This window comes from Dipteris shenzhenensis, chromosome 29 (assembly GCF_047967505.1).
Source record: "Dipteris shenzhenensis isolate YYH24624 ecotype China chromosome 29, Dip_SZ_1.0, whole genome shotgun sequence".
In the NCBI taxonomy this organism is placed as follows: Eukaryota; Viridiplantae; Streptophyta; class Polypodiopsida; order Gleicheniales; family Dipteridaceae; genus Dipteris; species Dipteris shenzhenensis.
In genome coordinates this window covers 18153314-18171911 of record NC_141624.1, presented here as the reverse complement: position 1 = coordinate 18171911, position 18598 = coordinate 18153314, and the positions used below count along the sequence as shown (strand labels likewise).

Below are 18598 nucleotides of genomic sequence, written 5' to 3'. Positions count from 1 at the left end.
GTCAAATATATAAGAGAACCGATGAGCTGACAATAGTACTTTTCATTGAGTGTAGGCTTTTCTATATCTTTTGTAAGTTTTAAACTATGCTCTATGGGAGTGGCTACTATCTTGCAATCTACCATATGAAACTTTTATAGGAGACTATCCATGTATTTCTGTTGGCTCATGAAGGTGTTTTTTGAGTCTCTCCAAAACTCAATACCAAGAAAATAGTGCATAAGTCCAAGATATTTCATGTCAAACACTATAGATAAGCCTTGTTTCATCTTGCTCTGATGAAGCTATCATTGCTTTTTGTCAAAATCAGATCATCTATATACAAAAATGTAATAGTAATGTCTTTCCCTTCAACTTTGTAGTAGAGTAGGATGATCAACGTTGGACTTGATGTATCCCAGATTAGAAAAATACTTGTCATTTCTGTTATACCAACTTTAACGTGCTTGCTTTAACACTAGAAGGATATAAAAATGTCTCGGACACTTTTATGTCCTATTAACTTAGCCACTTCCTAGAATTACTCAAAATCATCCATAAGCTATTTGGGGTTTTCTTAATCTGCCATAATAGCTTATATGCTGAAAAAAACTTAGAATTATTATGGATTGGAACTTGCACCTATTTACAGTAACTTTGACTTCTACCGAAAGTTTTAAGGTCAACCTAACACCAAAATCTCAAGTTGTTTTCTCAGGTTTTAGATAAAATGGTCATACTTCTTCATTAGAATGAGTTTTTTAGAATTTTGTAAGTTCTAGAGTCTAAGATTTTGTGAGTTTAGATTGCTTTGTAGCTAGATAATTATACTTATTATGATTTATAACCTCGTGTAGTTTTAGAGAATGTTGACAGTGAGGTGCAACATATATTGACTTTTAGTCTTTCTGTCTTTGTAGAGATCATGGCAGCTAATGTAGTTCCTAATAAGATATCACAAGTGCAAGTGCCAGTATGAAAGAAATTTTGCCAATATGAGCTCAATATGGTTGGAATAGATCCAAGGGAGATACGAACAGGTTTGAAGACATCTGCCTTGCAGACTGGGAGTCTGTATCTGTATGTCCCAAATCAGTTTCTAGGTAGAAGAAAATAGAGTCATGTCATGTATGTGATGAGTTTGCCAAGAAACTTCTACGACATCACTATAAAATCTATCAAATGATGGCCCGCCCAATTACGAAAATAGGCTATTTTTTGCAAATTCTTTTGCCTTAGATAATTGCAAGTCAGCGGAAAGAGCTAAGGACATGCAGCCTTTCACCATTGCATGGGCTCCATTTGCGGAGAGTGCAATGGAACATTATGAGGTTCAAGGGCATCTAGGTGCAAAGCACAAGAGGTGGAAAGAGAATATGAGATCTTTGCATGGTGTGTTCCTTTCACCCTCGAATGTAAAACGTATCATTTCCATGACACCAATGAAAACCATATTTTATATGAGGCTAGAATTCCAAAAAAAAGTAGGAAGATGACATTGCTCGAATAACACATGCAGTTAAGATTAGGTTGGGATGTCTAAATTCAGTGCTTGATGAGGAACACTAGGTTCTTGAGGTCACTAGCCGAGACTTGTATAGACTAGAAGGGAAGCGCACAAAGGTGAACAAAATGGAAGATGCACTGTTCAATCTTAGAGAGGGTGCTGATCGAGAACCATTTCTACAAATGTTCCAAAGATTGCATACCAAAGACTATGTATAGGAACTGCATAAAAGGGTTGATGATGCCAAGGTGAGTCTCCCAAATGATTAAAAGGATGTGCATGTTGACACAGAACCATCATGCTAATGTTCAGAAGGATGCACAGGCTGATGCAAAGGCACACAAAGATGAAGTTGAGAGAGTGCAAAATAATACCTTGCAGATGCATAGAAGGATTCATCGGCTCATGTTAATAAAGATGCACAAATTGATGTAGAAGTAGACCCTACAGATGTACATAATGATTCGCCAGTATCTGATGTTGAGAATGAACCTGATGCACACGGCAGGGCAAGGCATAATAGGTTGTTATTGTGGAGTCCTGAATGAGAAGTACTTCATCATGAAGAACCAATAAGGGTTATGCCACAAAAAATACATGTCCCTGAGGGCACAAAAACAAAGCTATTGGTTTTGGACATGAATGGAGTATTGCTAAAAAGATACATGATTTATAGGGGAAGAGGCCCCAATATTGAGCATCCTCAGAATTCCAAATTGCTACAAGATAAGCCAAATGAGGTTGTCATGGTGTGAAAGGATGCTAGATTCTTCCTTAATTCATGTTCAAATATGTTTAGCTTGGAGTAGTTGCACCTACCGCAATATGGAAAATGCAATGTGATAGGTGTTTCCTAGCCTATGTAGGAGACAGAATTTTGAGTTGGCAGAGCTAGGCCAAGATGAATGCACAGAGGCACCATTTTAGTTTGGGGATGTGCCCAGGCAAGGTTCCTCCAAGTTAGTGGAAAAATCCAATTTTCTTCAAGAATCTTGAATACATTTAGAGGTTCTATATTGAATTCAACCTTGACAACACAATGATGACATGCAGTACAAGTCCATCCTAAATGACCCTGATGTATGCATTTGTCCTGAGATTTTGGGTCCCAAGGAAAATCAGCAAGATCCCTTTTATCTCACAAAAATATTTTATATAGATCTACCATATGAATGCAAAATGCATACAATTATAGCACATGAATATAACAAGATGATAAAAGCAAATTTTTGTACAAGAGCACATTTTCTATGTTGCTAGCATTTATACAACATTCATCTCATCAAGGCGTCGCATTGCTAGACTTGCATTACATCCAAAGGTTGATAGGATACTAAATGTATCCATAAATGATATTATCTCTCTAGAGTTCTTAGCCATAATTTTTTCAAAGGCATGTTTTTTAACGCACTTTAAAAGTAGGCATGCGGCAAGAGGGATCAAAATACCCATTTTTATCTTCCCAAAACTATATAATCTTTGTAATTTTCCATCCTACTACATATATATGTATGGCTGAGGGCTCTTCCAGAAAAAATTGGAAGCCCGGGAGCAAGTCACTCCTTTCATGCATGCTCTTGCTCTTTCTTATGCATCCTTTGTGCAAATCAGTCAGTCTCAACAAAAGAGCTCAAGCAAATAGTTTAAAATCTATGTTCGCTCTTTCCCACGGCTTCCGCAGGAAGAGCAAGGTGTTTAAGGTATGTAGGGTTCCAAGGCTTTTTGTCACCTACAAATATATCGGTGTTGTTGTTTGTAGTATAAGTGTAGCTTAGGACCTTAGGTCATATTCTAGTGAGAGATATAGGCTTAAGTGTGGTAAGCAAACATCACGCATGTTTGTATGAAAGGAATGTGCATCATCATGGTTGGGGTAATGAAGGCTTTTGCCTCCATTGGGGGTTGAACGATTTAGAAATATTTTAAGGGCTAGAGGGAGGCTCAGGGTTCAGAAGGGGTTCCAAGGTTTAGAAGAGGTTCTAGGTTTTAGAAGCAGTTCTAGGGTTCAAAAGGAGTTTAATGGTTAGAAGGAGGATCCAACGTTCAGAGTAGAGTACATGGTGGAGAACTCATCTCCCTCATAAATCATGGAGGTGAAGGGTTGAGGGACTAATCTAAGGGAGAAGGGTTTAGGGGGAGCATAGGAGTGGGAGAGGAAGAAGGTGTAAGAGCATGGGGGAAGAGGAGAGGGAGGAGAAGGGAGAAGAGGGAGAGGAGGAGTTGCAAGGTTGGAGGAGAGGGGAGTAGGAGGCAAGGTTAGGACATGATTTTGGACGTGGAGTGCAAGGGAGCATGGACACTTGGAGACAATTCTTGGAATAACAAAGTAGAGCTCAACACAATGCCCCAAAGAGTGTGGGCTTCATTCCATCATGGGGTATTTATACAAGTTGGAGAGCTTCTCTCTCTGCATGTAGGAATTGTAAGACATTCTCTCTCTACATGTAGAACTTGCATCTAGGATGTGCATATAGAAGTTGCATGTAGGAGTTGCATGTAGCACTTGTATGTAGAACATGCATGTAAGAGTTGCATGTAGAAACTGCATGTAGGAATCATATGTAGAGCTTGCATGTAGAACATGCATGTAGGACTTGCATGTTGAACATGCATGTTGAGGATTACTAAGAGAGATTATATTCCTAGACTTATGGAAGTACAAGCATAGCTTTTCCACTACTCTACACACATATTCTATGCTACTTAAGTCCATGTTGGCACAGAGACAACAATCTAAGAAATGGAACAGCTTTATCATAGTTCAACATACATTGAATTGCGATCGATTTACTTCATAAATGCATTCAAAAGTAAATATCACATCACATTATGCATGCCAGATGATGAATGCATATGCATATTCACAATATTAAATGTTAACAAATGAATAAACATGTATTTCTCAATTCAAAGAAAACCTGAGTTCCAATTCATGGTGCTCCTAGCGCCTCCCTTGAGCATAGGAACTAGACACCACTTCATAGACCAAGCTGTTATTTTATAAATGAAAGCATAAGGCTGTATACACTAGATAAAGAATTACAAACTATACATGCATTCACTCCAAAATATGAATGCATATATTCATAACATGCATATATATGCATTCATTCCAAACTATGAATGCATATTTTCACAACATGATAATTTTCAAGTTTTGAGAGATCTAAAGGAAACTTGAATCCTAAGTCATGGTGCTCCTTAGCCCTCTACCCAAGCACTACTCCCCAGACCTGGCTCTCCTTTCATATATGAAAGCATAAATACATCACAATTTTGGAAGGCATCACATGAAGCAAGCACCACTCCCTAAACTAGGCTCTCCTTTTATCTATGAAAGCATAAATACATCATGATTTTGGAAGGAATTGTCAGATTCAATGTTGGATTTGTCATGTAATTATATGCGAGGGAGGTTTATGGTGCTTGTTGTAGTAGGGATAAGAGTTTGACTACTATCCAAAGAGGAGGACTTCCCATCAAGCATTCATATAGAAGTATTGCATCGAGTTTTAGCCGTACAAGGTTTGTATGCATGAGAGATAGAACACATTTGTTCATCCTCACCCATTTTCTAGCATAGATCTCGGAGAGACTTTGTGCTCATTGGCCTACTCCAATCAAGACCAAATACTACATGTAGCATCTTGAGTCACAAGTATCTCCATTGAATGCATGATTTTCCTTTGAGATGATCCTCTTGCTTAAGGACTACAACAAGATCTTGGTACAATGTGCTGGTGCCTTGTAGCAACAAATCTTGTATTGATTGAGCTGGAAAATCAAAAGGTAATAATTTCCAAATTGGAACTTCAACTCTTGAATCAAGCCGATGATGATGAGTGTTGAGTGTAGTCAAGCTTTAGACTATTGAAATGTTATGTTGCTTTTGGCTGTCCTGGCATCTTTCAAAGAGCTATATCTCTTGAAGGGCAGTATGTGTGTTTGTTTGAAGAAATGGTTATACCAGCCTCTTAAAGATTGAGAAAACAACCTATGGTGTTCATGGGTTACAAGGAAAAGAGTGACAATAAGCTCAATCCATTTATCACTAATGCCATCTTTGCCATACTCATTGGGTAAAAACAACCGCACCGCAATGTTGTCTAGAGACTCAACCATAACCCGAGGATGAATAATCAAATTGGTTCGGGGGAGTTGTTAACTTGTGGCAACAAGGGTCAGAAGTACAATCTAGAGCAATGAAGATGAGATCATTGTGTGTGTAGAGTAGCGGCAAAGCTCCACATGTAATATCTTGACCTTGAAAGATGGTACAATGAATCTAAAAGAAGGAAGATAGCCAAACTCCTCTCTAGAAAAGATCTAATCATACTTGCAAAATTAGTATCTAGAGAGAGAAAGACTAAAAGCCTAAAAGCTCTAGAGAGAAAGACTAAAAGCCTATACTTTTTTAGGTCCCCCCAAAAAGTGTAGAGACCCAAGATGGACCCCCACAAAGTGTACAGACCCAAGAGGTTCCCCACAAACTGTAGAGACCCAAGAGGTCCCTACAAAAAGTGGAGGCACTCTTATCCAAGAGGTTTCCTACAAAAGAGGTCCCACCCTTGAGGTTCCTATGAATTGTGTAGAGATCAACCTGTATAAATCTCTCTCAATAGAATGAAGCTCCCACTCTTTGGGTTCAATTCTCAATCTCACGTATGTGTACATGTGATTGATCTCCATTGCGTCCATGCTCCAATACACTATCATATTCTAGCATGCCCTTACCCATGCAATCCCTACACTTGTACTCCTTGCTCCCATCTCCTCCTCCTCGTCATTCCTCCTCCTCCTCCCTTCTTCCTCCTCCCTCCTACTCCTCTTGCTCCTCCCTCATACTCCTCCTACTCCTCCCCCCTCCTCCTCCTCCTCCTCCTCCTCCTCCCTTTACCTTGCCACTCCCTCCACCTACTCTTCCTCCTCCCTTTACCTTCACCTCTTTTCACATCCTCCTTCCTCCTTTGTCCCTTAAGTTGCCAAGGAGACTAGCTCTCCACTCCTCAACCTTAAACTCCTCCTAAATCCTACAACCCTCTCTGAACCCTGGAACTCCTAGCAAGCTCTCTCAACCTTATCCCCCTTTTGAACCCTACAAACTTTTTCTAAACCCTTTAGAGGTGAGAGCCTCCATCCATCATTGTGATCAAGCCCTCTTTCTCACCTGAGCGCAGACGAGATCTGCTTTCCAAACTTTAGCCTATAGCCCTCATCGAAATATGACCCGAGTATCTATGCTACACTTGTGAACCCCTATGCTACATTGAGCAATGAAACAACTATAGGTGATTAATGCCCTCGAAACCTAAACCATGGGAGAGGCTATGACAACATACGTTCACAAGGAAGACAGCTAAGGGGCACCACAACTTTAGATTCATGTTTCTTGGATCTCTCAAAGCTTGAGAAAATACATGTTAATATTTTTTTTTTAATTTTTTTGTCATGAATATACATATGCATTGTGGCATGTTGCATTAATTTTTTCATCACTATCACTGCACAGAACCACCATTTGTGGTTGTTTTGGGGTTAACTTTTGGTTTGGTGATTTGAGATCTTGTCCTTCTTTAGGTCGATGATTTGGAGAGCATTGTTGATGTTGAGGTTTAGGCCATTTGTCATGGTGTCGCTTTGCCGATGGCAATTTAAGCCCTTTTCCCATCTCATCAAGTTGTCTTTAGCTTGGCATTTCACATGGGAATTAGGTTCCATTATGATAGTGGAGGTTTCCTACAAAAGAGGTCCCACCCTTGAGGTTCCTACAAATTGTGTAGAGATCAACCTGTATAAATCTCTCTCAATAGAATGAAGCTCTTACTCTTTGGGTTCAATGCTCAATCTCACGTATGTGCACATGTGATTGATCTCCATTGTGTCCATGCTCCAATACACTACCATGTTCTAGAGTGCCCTTACCCACCCTAACCCTAAATGGGTTTGTATATATTCTACATTTTCAACTGAATTTAGTGTATAGTTAGTCATTTGTGGTGTGCTCTCTAACTGTGCCCTCTCTCCTCATCTCCACTCTTCTCCTCTCCCCTATTCATATTTTGTCATGGTATCAAAGCATGGTTCTGCCTTCCACTGAGGCGCCATTCATGAGAGTGTGAGAGAGTGATTGTGAGTGCATTTCATTCTCTTTCATTAAGAGAAAATTTCTGTCATTCTTGAGAAATTTCCGTTCATTTCTTGAGTGTTTATGACAGTTTCAAAAGAGAAAAAGAGAGAGATTTCATTCTTGTAAGCGAGAGAGATTGTATTGAAGAATTCTTGTTCCTTCCATTCCTTGTACTCTGAGAGAGAGATATAGGGAGAGATCAGGCTTGTGTGAGAGATCTTATCCCACCAAAATCTACAACTTCTGCAGCTCCTACAAGCTCAAACTATGAGCTACAACTACCAGCAATGACTCAAGGTCCTCTATAAGAAAGTTGGCCTCTACAACAAGATTCTTGCATAATCAGTGCCAGCACATATGCAGCTCCAAGGTGGCATCAATCAGACAGACTTCCAAAACGAACTATGCACAATAGCGACTCTGTAGCTATCAACCACGACTCCAAGCTCCTTCAACTGCGTTTTGTTGCCTTAAATGTTTTGTGGTCCTAACCTTAACTTGTTAATGTGCCTCTCCCGGCTACGATTCACAGCGTTCCTGCACATCTTCAGTCGATTAAGCCCAAAGAACTTCACCTTGCCATGACTACAGGACCAAGACGAGCTTCTCTCCAAGCAATAGCTCCTAGACGACGACACTGAGGAGTGGAGGCTTCGGAGGTGAGGAGCTCCTTCTTCACGCAGCATCTCCTAGAAGGCACTGAGGAGTGGAGGCTCCAGAGGTTAGGAGCTCCTTCTTCACGGAAGAAGGCCTCCTCCAGCGCCAATGTCCTCGACTCCATCGTCTCCAGCCATCGTCTCCAGCCATCTACAGACACCTTGCATCAACGCTGACTTTAAATCTGGGCACGTATTGGAGCTTGGTGGTACGTTGCTCCACCTTCACAGCTTCCATCAGCCTTCCTTCAATCGAAAAACCAGCCTACATGCGATGCCAAAATAACTAGTGATGCTCCATCAACAACCAAGGCTTCCATCAGCTCCTCGTCCATCTGACCCACGGGTTGCCATAGGCCTCCAGCCGCCTCGCCAAAGCTCATGGGCTCCCAATGGCCTTCAATAGTTAGCACGAGCTGCCTCCATGCTCTCAGTAGACCACCGACCAACGAAGGAAGAGAAGGTCATCGACGGAATCTCAAAGATTCTGTCGGCATCGCAAAGATTCTTTTAGCATATTTGGCACACACCTTATCCCAAGGTCACCACACATGGGGTGGGGTGGTCAAGGAATTGACATATGGCAAGGGCTATCTGCCACATCACCACACTTGGTCAACCAACTAACATGTGGCACTCGACTGCCACGTCAGCCTTATCGGCCACATCAATAGCCTCCTAGGAGTGGCCCACATCAGCACTCTAGCCTGGTAGCCACATCACCTGTCACCTCAGTAGGTATAGTCAGCATCCACATCACCAGGTTGACATCATCAAGCCACATCAGACTACCATGTCAGCAGTCAAAGTCAAACTACCACATCACACTGCCATCACATCATCACTGCCATGTGGCAGTCCCTTGTCAGGTACTCTTACCTCTTGCAAGGCACACACAGCACCTTGCATGAAACCACACCTACCACATCAGCACACTACTCCACAGGCACAGTCACTCCATGTGACCCCTTGAGTGCCACATCATCACTGAACACATTTTCACCCTTTTTGCCCTCCACCTAGATCAACCCGTATCTCTTGATTCAGGAAGAATTTGAGGGTGCCCAGAAAAGGAAAAATGCTTGATTTTTTGTGCTCTATGCACTAGTCACATCACATGCACATTTTGGTGCAAGTATCACACACTTTTCATCCTCGACAAGATGACGACAAATCCACCTCCTCACACACATCAGCCTCTACATTGACACATCTGACCCAGCACCTAAAACAAACAAAGAAAAGGAATTATTTGCTGCTTTTTCATCACTCGACAATTGGTATATATCTAGTTCAGAGCAGATTAGATCATCCATAGCAGAGAGAACTCCAAAGCAACGAATCGAAGCCATGGCGAAAAATTCCTAAATAGTTATCGGAGTCAGTCCCAACGCTCACATGCGATTTCACATCATCACATATTACCTAAAACTTGACGTTTCATAGTTCAATGAGCAAACTTGAGAGTGTTCAGGGACATTGACCAATTGTTCAGTGGGCAAATAGCACATGATTTTATTTCACACACATGCCATCATTGTAAAGCCTATTTGGCTATTTTTTGGCATTGTGCACTTTATTCAAGCCTTATAAAGCCTCTTGGCTATTCCTGGCATTATTTGCCACAAGCCTTGTAACAAGATTGGATTATATATTGCAGTTCTATATTCACCGATAGTTTAGATTTCACTTGACACAGTCGGTGTTTTGTAGTTGATTCAGACAGTGATTTCACAGACACTTTGAGTACATTTCTTGCACCATGTCTACGACTAGCAACCTCAATCTGGAGGCATCTGCTAAGCTAGACAACTCCAATTATGGCACATGTAAATACCGAATGGAGACCATTCTTGTTCTTCAAGACAAATGGGAGTATGTCGATGGATCTACACCTAGACCATTGGACGATCCAACCAGCAGTAGCTCTACTCCACCTGTTGTCGCAGCACCAGCAATGGGATCTCCAGCTACACAACCAGTGTCCGCACCTATAGCAAATCCTACCATTGCCCAAGAATAGGCAAAATGGGACAAGAAAGACAAGTATGCATATCATCTAATCAAGCAGAACATGCAAGATGTCATGCTAGGATAGCTCAACATAGTCAAGACATCAAAAGAAGCATGGGATATGTTTGCAGCTCTTTATGAGTCCAAGAACACTTCTAGGATTCTCACACTGAGAAACCAGATAAACCAAATTTTCTACAACAGTAGTGAAACTGGTCATGCTTACGTACTTAGGATCAAATATTACAACAATCAACCTTGCAGTAGCAAGAGAGACCATGAATCCAGCAAAAGTGATTCAAGTCATCCTGAATGGACTAGGATAGGGATATGAGAAGCTAGTCTAGAGTATTGCCATCCAGCAGCAAATTCCAACACTGGAAGAGCTCCATTCACTTTTACTTGTTGGTGAAGAACTTAGGACTCAGGCCATTCACACACGCAAAGGTCATTCCAATGATCAAGCATTCACAGCTTTAGATAGAAGTAGAGGCTGAGGCTGAGGTTGAGGTAGATCATATTAGCGAAGTGGTCATCATCAACGACAAAATCAACATCAAAGTCAGAATCAACATCAGCATCATCCTCAACAACATTAGCATCATCAACAAAGAGGAAATTATTCCAATCGAGGAAGATTCCAAGGACGAGGGAATGCATCCACCAACATGTCAAACATTCAGTGCAACTAATGTCATAAGTTTGGACACTATGAAAGAGATTGCCGCAAGAAGCAGTACGACCAAGTCGGTTAATCCAACAAAAATTGAGGGAATTTCTGAGAAAAGTCACAGTCATTATGCAAATGAACCTGAGAACATGTTTCTTGCAAGCGAGTAAATGTAGAAGGCTAATACAGTGTATCTAGACACTAATTGCAATTCAAAAGAAGATTTCCATTATCAAGTTGGCCAATCAGATCAAGATCCTTGGTATATCGATAGTGGTGCATCATCTCACATGACAAAGCATCAGGATATGTATGGGGTTATGCCCAGACTCGCAGCATCAATGGTTCACTTTACTACTTGAATTTCATCGATGACTACAAAAGATATTGTTGGGTCTACTTTCTAAAAGAGAAATTCGAAGTCTTTTCTAGATTTCCAAAATTCAAAGCCATGGTAGAAAACTAGTCAGGTAGAAAGATCAAAGTCATGAGATCAGACAGAGGAGATGAATACATGTCTTCAGCATTCACGAACTTTTGGAGAAGTCATGGCATTCGAAGATAATTCACTTGTGCAAATGCTGAAAGGAAGAATGGTACTTTAGCAGACAGTGCTAGAGCAATGCTTATTGGGAAGCATCTTCCGAATCAGTATTGGGAAGAAGCAATAGCCACTATAAACTTCTTGCTTAATTGGCTTCCGACTGATGAACTGATGATACAGGGTATGACACCTTATGAAGCATTCACTGGACACAAGCCACGCATTGGGCATCTCCGCATAGTTGGTTACATAGCATATGCTCACATTCATGACGACCATCCCAGAAAATTGGATGCAAAGTCATGAAAATACATCATGGTTGGCTACAGTGAAGAAAGCAAAGCATACAAGTTGTATGATCCCATCAACCAAAAGGTCATTACCTCCAGTGATGTAATCTTTGATGAGGAATCAAAATGGAAAAACTCAAATACGCAGGAGATAGATGCACCGATTACTCATTCATCTATAGAAAAGGTTGATGAAAAAGAGCAAGAATTGCCAGAAGCACCTCGAGAAGAACCACATCAACTCATACGGTCTACTAGGGAAAGCAAACCTCCAACCAGATTGACATATGCTCAAAAAGGCAAAGCAATTCAGGTTGAAACTACCAAGTATGCTCTTATGACCACCATCATGGCTACAGAAGAGCCAATGTACTTTGAAGATGCAGTTGACAAGCTAGAATGGCAAACTGCTATGAATGAAGAAATGGAAGCTTTGTATAAGAATAATACTTAGGAATTATGTGACCTTCCACCAGGAAAGAAGACCATAGCAAACAAATGGGTATACAAAGTAAAGTACAATCTAGATGGAAGCATTGAAAGATACAAAGCCAGACTCGTTGCAAAAGGATTTGCACAGCAATATGGTTAGGATTATGATGAGACTTATGCTCTAGTAGCAGCAAAGATGGATTCCACATGGTTCTTAATATCACTAGCGACACTCAACAGATGGAATGTGCACCAGCTCGATGTCAAGAATGCTTTTCTCAATGGTTACCTAGATGAGGAAGTCTACATGCAACAACCAATAGGTTATGTTGAACTAGGAAAAGAGAATTAGGTTTTCCATCTAAAGAAAAGTCTCTACAGCTTAAAGCAAGCACCCAAAAGATGGTACAACAGAATCAACAAGTATTTTTCTGATATGGGATACATGAAATCCAATGCATATCATACTCTCTACTACAAAGTTCAAGGGGAAGACATTAATATTGCACTTTTGTACATAGATTATTTGATTGTGACTGAAAGCAAGGATAGCTTCATTAAAAAGTTAAAACAAGACTTATCTGCAGAGTTCGACATGAAAGATCTTGGACTTATGTGCTATTGTCTTGGAATTGAGTTCTAGAGAGATTCAGACAGCACCTTCATGAGTCAACTGAAATATGTTGATAGTCTCCTGAAGAATTTTCATATGGCAAATTGCAAGATTGCAGCCACTCCCATGGAACAGAGTTTGAAACTTACAAAAGATTCTAAAAATCCTACAGTTAATGACAGGTACTATGGGCAGCTCATTGGATCTCTTATATCTCTAACTATCACACGGCCAAATATTTGTTATGCAGTAAGTTCGCTAGCACAGTTTATGGAAAATCCAAAACAGTCGCAGTGGAATATAGCCAAAAGAGTCTTGAGATACATCAGAGGTACAAGACAGTTTGGGATAGATCATAGAGGAAGTCATCCAAGGCTGCATGGATACTGTGACAGTGACCTGACAATGACTATGCTGGAGATCATGAGACTAGGAGATCGACACAGGGATATACAGTTTTCCTTGGTCAAGGTGTTGTATCATGGTTGTTAAACAAACAGCCAAGTGTTTCTTTGTCTTCAACTGAAGCAGAATATAGGGTTCTCACTACAGGTACATGCGAGCCTATATGGCTCAGAAGACTATTGTCAAAAACAGATTAATTTGATGAATCAAAGCCAACAACAATATACTGTGATAATTAATCGGCCCAAGCATTGGCCAAGAATCTAGTATATCACTCCAAGACAAAGCACATTGATGTCAGAGAGAACTTCATTAAAGAAAGAGTGTTACTTGGTGACATCACACTGCAGCATTGTGATAGCAAAGAGAATGTTGCAGACATCTTTACCAAACCACTTGGTAAAGAGATTTTCGAGAAGCACTGACAAGCTCTTGGTTTGACTCAGAAGGAGGACATTCCCATTAAAGGGAAGTGATGGAATGTAATGCTTAGTTCTTCTTCGATTCCCCAGAATCATCATCTTGAGGGAAGGCCTACTTCATGATATTTATCTTGAGGGAAGGTGTTGAGAGACCATGCTCAACATCATGTGATCATAAGGCATAGCACCAACCCAATAGAGTGCTATAATGGAAAGGGTTAGATGCCCTAACCCGAACCCTAAATGGGTTTGTATATATTCTACATTTTCAACTAAATCTAGTGTACAATTATTCATTTGTGGTGTGCTCTCTAGCTGTGCCCTCTCTCCTCATCTTCACTCTTCTCCTCTCCCCTCTTCATATTTTGTCATTGCAATCATGGCATACCCAAGTATGAACCTTCTATATTATCTGGCATGGCCCATGAATACTTGGAGACCCTTAGCATTTTGTAAGGAGGGGGAGGATCTCCATGATGATCTTGATTTTATCCATCTTTGTAGCAACCCCATGTCGAGAGACTATGTGTCCCAAGACTAATCCATGTGTGACCAAGAATTGGCATTTGAGAGAGTTCAAGGAGATTCCATACTCCCTACATGCTTTTAGTACATCTTCAAGGCATTTCAAATGATCCTTCTTGCTCGAATGTATGCACAAGTCATCGAGGAAGACTTGTAGAAATTTTATTGAGAAATGCCTTAAAGGCTGTATACATGATCCTTTGAAAAGTTGCTGGGGCATTGCATAAGACAAATGACATGAATTTGTATATTTTGGTGGTTCCTACACTTGGGTGTGCTTGGCTAAGTATAGTTCCACCACTCTGGCTTGCATCCTTTCAAACTCATTGAAGTGCTCCACCTTATCCTTTCGGTGTTGCACACCCTTTTTCTTCTTCCTTGACCATCTGCTATTTTTTTCTGCCATAGGGTCTAGCTTGGGATACTCTACTACCATTAATGCCTGAAGGATGGGCAAGTCATTATCAAAGACGTTACCTTCAAATGGGGCACTATCCGCTTCTGTTTCCAGATCCCAATCAACATCTTACAAAGAACCCAGTGTTTCATACCAGAACAAAACACATTGAAGTGCATTATCACTTCGTTCGTGAGAAAGTTCTTAGTGAAGAACATCGACTTGATACATTGTCTAACACAAGAACAAGTTGCAGATATCTTCACCAAGCCACTTTTCCTTGATAAGTTTGTACACTTTCGATATCAGCTTGGTCTACAACTTAAGAGGGGGAAGTGCAGGTTAAGTTGTACACCTTTGTACATACTTTTTCTGCTGTGCTCTTTTTGCACTCTTGTGCATCTTTTCTTATCTTTATTTTTGTTGCCTTTATGCAACATTTAGAAAATCCAAAAATTGTGTTTTGTAAAGCACCCTCTTCTTATGCAGTACAATTTAAGAGGGGGTGTTGAGAATGGTGTATAAATTGCACCATAAGGGTTATGGGACAAACCCTAACCCTAAGCCTAAGGGGTCCATGTATATATTCCTATTTTCTTTGGAGTACAAGTTAGTGTACAATTAGTCTATCTTGTATGCACTCCTCTCTCTCCCTCTCTCATTTCCATTATCACATGGTTCATAAAGAAATGCCTTAAATAATCGAAACCCTCCTGAACTTCTTCTGGAAAGCTTGAAACCTTGACTCCACCATCATTACTAACCTATGCATGGGGGAATTCCTTTAAGAGATCATGTTTCTTCCATGGATGCTCTAAGAAAGCAAATTGTGAACTATCTTCAAGGATGTTGAGCACTATGCTTTCATCGATGTAGATTGCCATAAACAATGTAAACCTCCTTCACTTTCATTCCTTGCAGACCTTTCATAAAGTGGGTAAGACAGAGAAGGATGCGTTGGATGTCGTGATTTCAAGATTGGTGGAGCTGGCTAGAGGGTGTCAGACCTCGAAGTATGTAGAGACATTGATGATACAAGGAACAAAAATTGTGAGAGGTAAAAGGATTGTAGGGATGGACTGAGGTGCAAGGATTAGGGGTGGATGTATTCACTCACCTTATCTACATTTGCATTGCAGTGTATAATCAACAATCTTGTGGTCTCCTCCAACACACTCTATCTATGTCTATATCCGTCAAGCTTTCAACAAGCTAAGCTTAAAGAAGGTCTCTCTAACTTGGACCTGAACTTCAATGTGGCCGTACAACCACTCAAATCATTCAACGCACAATTTGAGCAAGCTATTGCAGGCCATTTTCACGTAATAAAATATGAAAGCGACTTTTCAACATTTTATAACTCAGAACCCAACACGACATAAGAGTGATCCCAAAGCTAGGAATGAATGACCAGAACTGTTTGGAAAATTCTCGTAAGTTTTAAGCAAATCGCTAGAGTTGTCAGGTTGCTTTTCATAGCTTTGCTTATATGATCATGCATATGTGTTTAATGGCTATGATACTTTTCATAAGTCTTAAAATAACTAATATCCATGTGCTCACAAAGTTTGGTGGGATTCTAATATCGTTTCTGTCCTAAGACATGCGTATCTCCGTGTTTTTAATCATGTACCATGCATAAGTGCTCCAAAAAATGTGCATTACTGTGCTTCTATGATCATGTGTATGTGTTTGATGGCTACGATACTTTGTAGAAGTCTTGAAATAACTAATATCCATGCGCTCGCAAATTTTGGTTGGATTCTGATATCGTTTGTCTCATAAGACATGCGTATCTCAGTGTTTTTTATCATATACCATGCATTAAGTGCTCCAAAAAATGTGCATTGCTGTCCTTCTGTGATCATGCATATGTGTTATGTTTTTTCCTTGAATAGACTATTCAAATCCACAATATCTTTTTTAACCTTGATCCTACAAGAAGTCTATATTTTTTGCCGCAACTAAAGCTTTTTCTATATAAATGTGCAAGCCTCTTGTCTTCAACTTCATAGTGTCATCGTACAATTTACTTATTGAAGAGGAGGTTTGTAACAAATATACAAAGAAATTACTATATAATACTGTTTACGGTGTCTCAAACTGGGAATAATCCACAGTATACTCCAACCACCCAGCCATCCCTTGATACACATAACCCATGGACAAGGTTGCAGCCTTTTCAATATGGCATTTTTCAATGTATGAACAGCTCTCTGTTTGTGCAAGCCTTATTCTATGCTGTACACCCGATGTAGTTGACTACTATACAAATGACCCCCAAGTCTTCAGTCGTCATCTCACGGCTATTCTCCCCCCTTTCTATGCTTACAACCCAAGGCCTCAGTCCTCGTCTCTCAGCTGTTCTCCTCCCCCTTCCGTCATCCACAATTGAACCAAGCGGTCAAGCATCTCACTCAGAGTCTGGCCCATCAAGAAGAAATGGAGCCATGTTTATACAGAATGCAATTCCAAGTTCTGATGCTCAAGACTAATATTTGTAGGATATATCAAGACTCTGTGTGTTTTTTATCCCATGCAGACAACTAGGAGATGTCAAGTCTCCTAAACTTTTTGCAAATCAATTCTTTCAGCAGTTATCTTGACCAGAACATACACCACAGCCTTAAAGCGATGTCTGTTGTGGCATGGTATGCATCCTTCACTATGTTGTGAGCTTCCATCTTTGATATTGCCATGATGTCAACATGGTGGTCACCACACTTCGACATGTCAGGCCTTCACCTGTACACAGCCCAACAGAATTTGAGACCAATTTTTCACTCTCCCCACACCACGTCTTTTCACACTGGATCCAAAGCCCTCCACACATCCTTCCTCCCTTATTCCATACTTGCAGCTTCACTTCTATGACAAGATTTGTCCCTGGTTGGTCTGTCTCAAAAAAAGCTTGCAGGCTCCTTCGAGATATTTGCATGCTTTCTCAGCTCTTCTACACTCACTGCTTTCTCATGCATTCCAGAATGAGCATAGATATTGGACATAAGGACATATGCAGCAGCATTTCCATAATCCATTGCAACAGCATGGTCAAAGCATCGTCTTCCTAAGTCCGCATTCCCTTGTGTGCTGCAAAAGCTGAGCATAGAGGTCCATCCCACATTATTGAGCCCAAATGGAATTGTTTCAAGCAAGTCTTCTGCCTCATTCAAGAATCCAGCAAGGCCAAGAAGGTCCACTATACAGTTAAAGTGTTCCACTGTTGGTGCAACGCTATGTTCCTCTATCATCAACTTGAAGTGTAGGGAGCCTCTCTCGACCAAGCCCCCCCGACTGCAGGCCAAAAGAAGGCAAAGAAATGCCACATCATCTGGTTTTACACCTGCTTGCTCCATATCATTGAAAGCTTGCAGGGCCAATGCACAATCATTATGCTGGGTATACGCTGTGATCAATGCACTCCACGTAATAACATTTGACTTGGGTAAACTACTAAAGACTGCATCTGCATCCTTGAGACTCCCACATTTAGCATACATGTCAATAAGCGCACTGCCCAAAAATTCATCCGACTCTAACCCACTGTCAACAATGTGGGCATGAACTTCCTTTCCCTGCTCTAAGTGCTGCCATGGTGGAACACGCTTTAACGATCCAAACAAATGTGAGTGAATTGGGCTCCAAACTCGCCTGCATTTCTTGAAACAAACACACACATGAAGTTCTAACACCATAGCTTTTGCTCTTTTCAAGCACATTTGTACTCCTAACGAGCTCTAAGCAATGGCATCTTGAAAAGGAAAAGATCACCCTTGAACTAGGAAGAGGGTCCACATTTGCCATTCCAAATTTGCAACTCATGCTAACTGATTTGTGGTTCCAAATGTGCAATGAACCCAAAGTCACCAATTTGGTTCTTAGATGAAGTGTGAGCACTCAGTGTTAATGTCAATTAGTTCCAAGGATTCCTTAGCATTTCCCAAGTAACCATCTATGAGCCTTTGATCACTCAACCCTTCCCATCCATGTATCTCTAATGAAATCAATCATATTGAAT

At 40.6% G+C, this 18598-nt stretch overlaps 1 pseudogene; it reads right to left on the bottom strand.

Moving 5' to 3' along the window:
- Nucleotides 1–17480: 17480 nt before the first annotated feature.
- On the bottom strand, nucleotides 17481–18275 carry LOC147882519 (pentatricopeptide repeat-containing protein At5g48910 pseudogene; annotated as a pseudogene).
- Nucleotides 18276–18598: the final 323 nt, after the last annotated feature.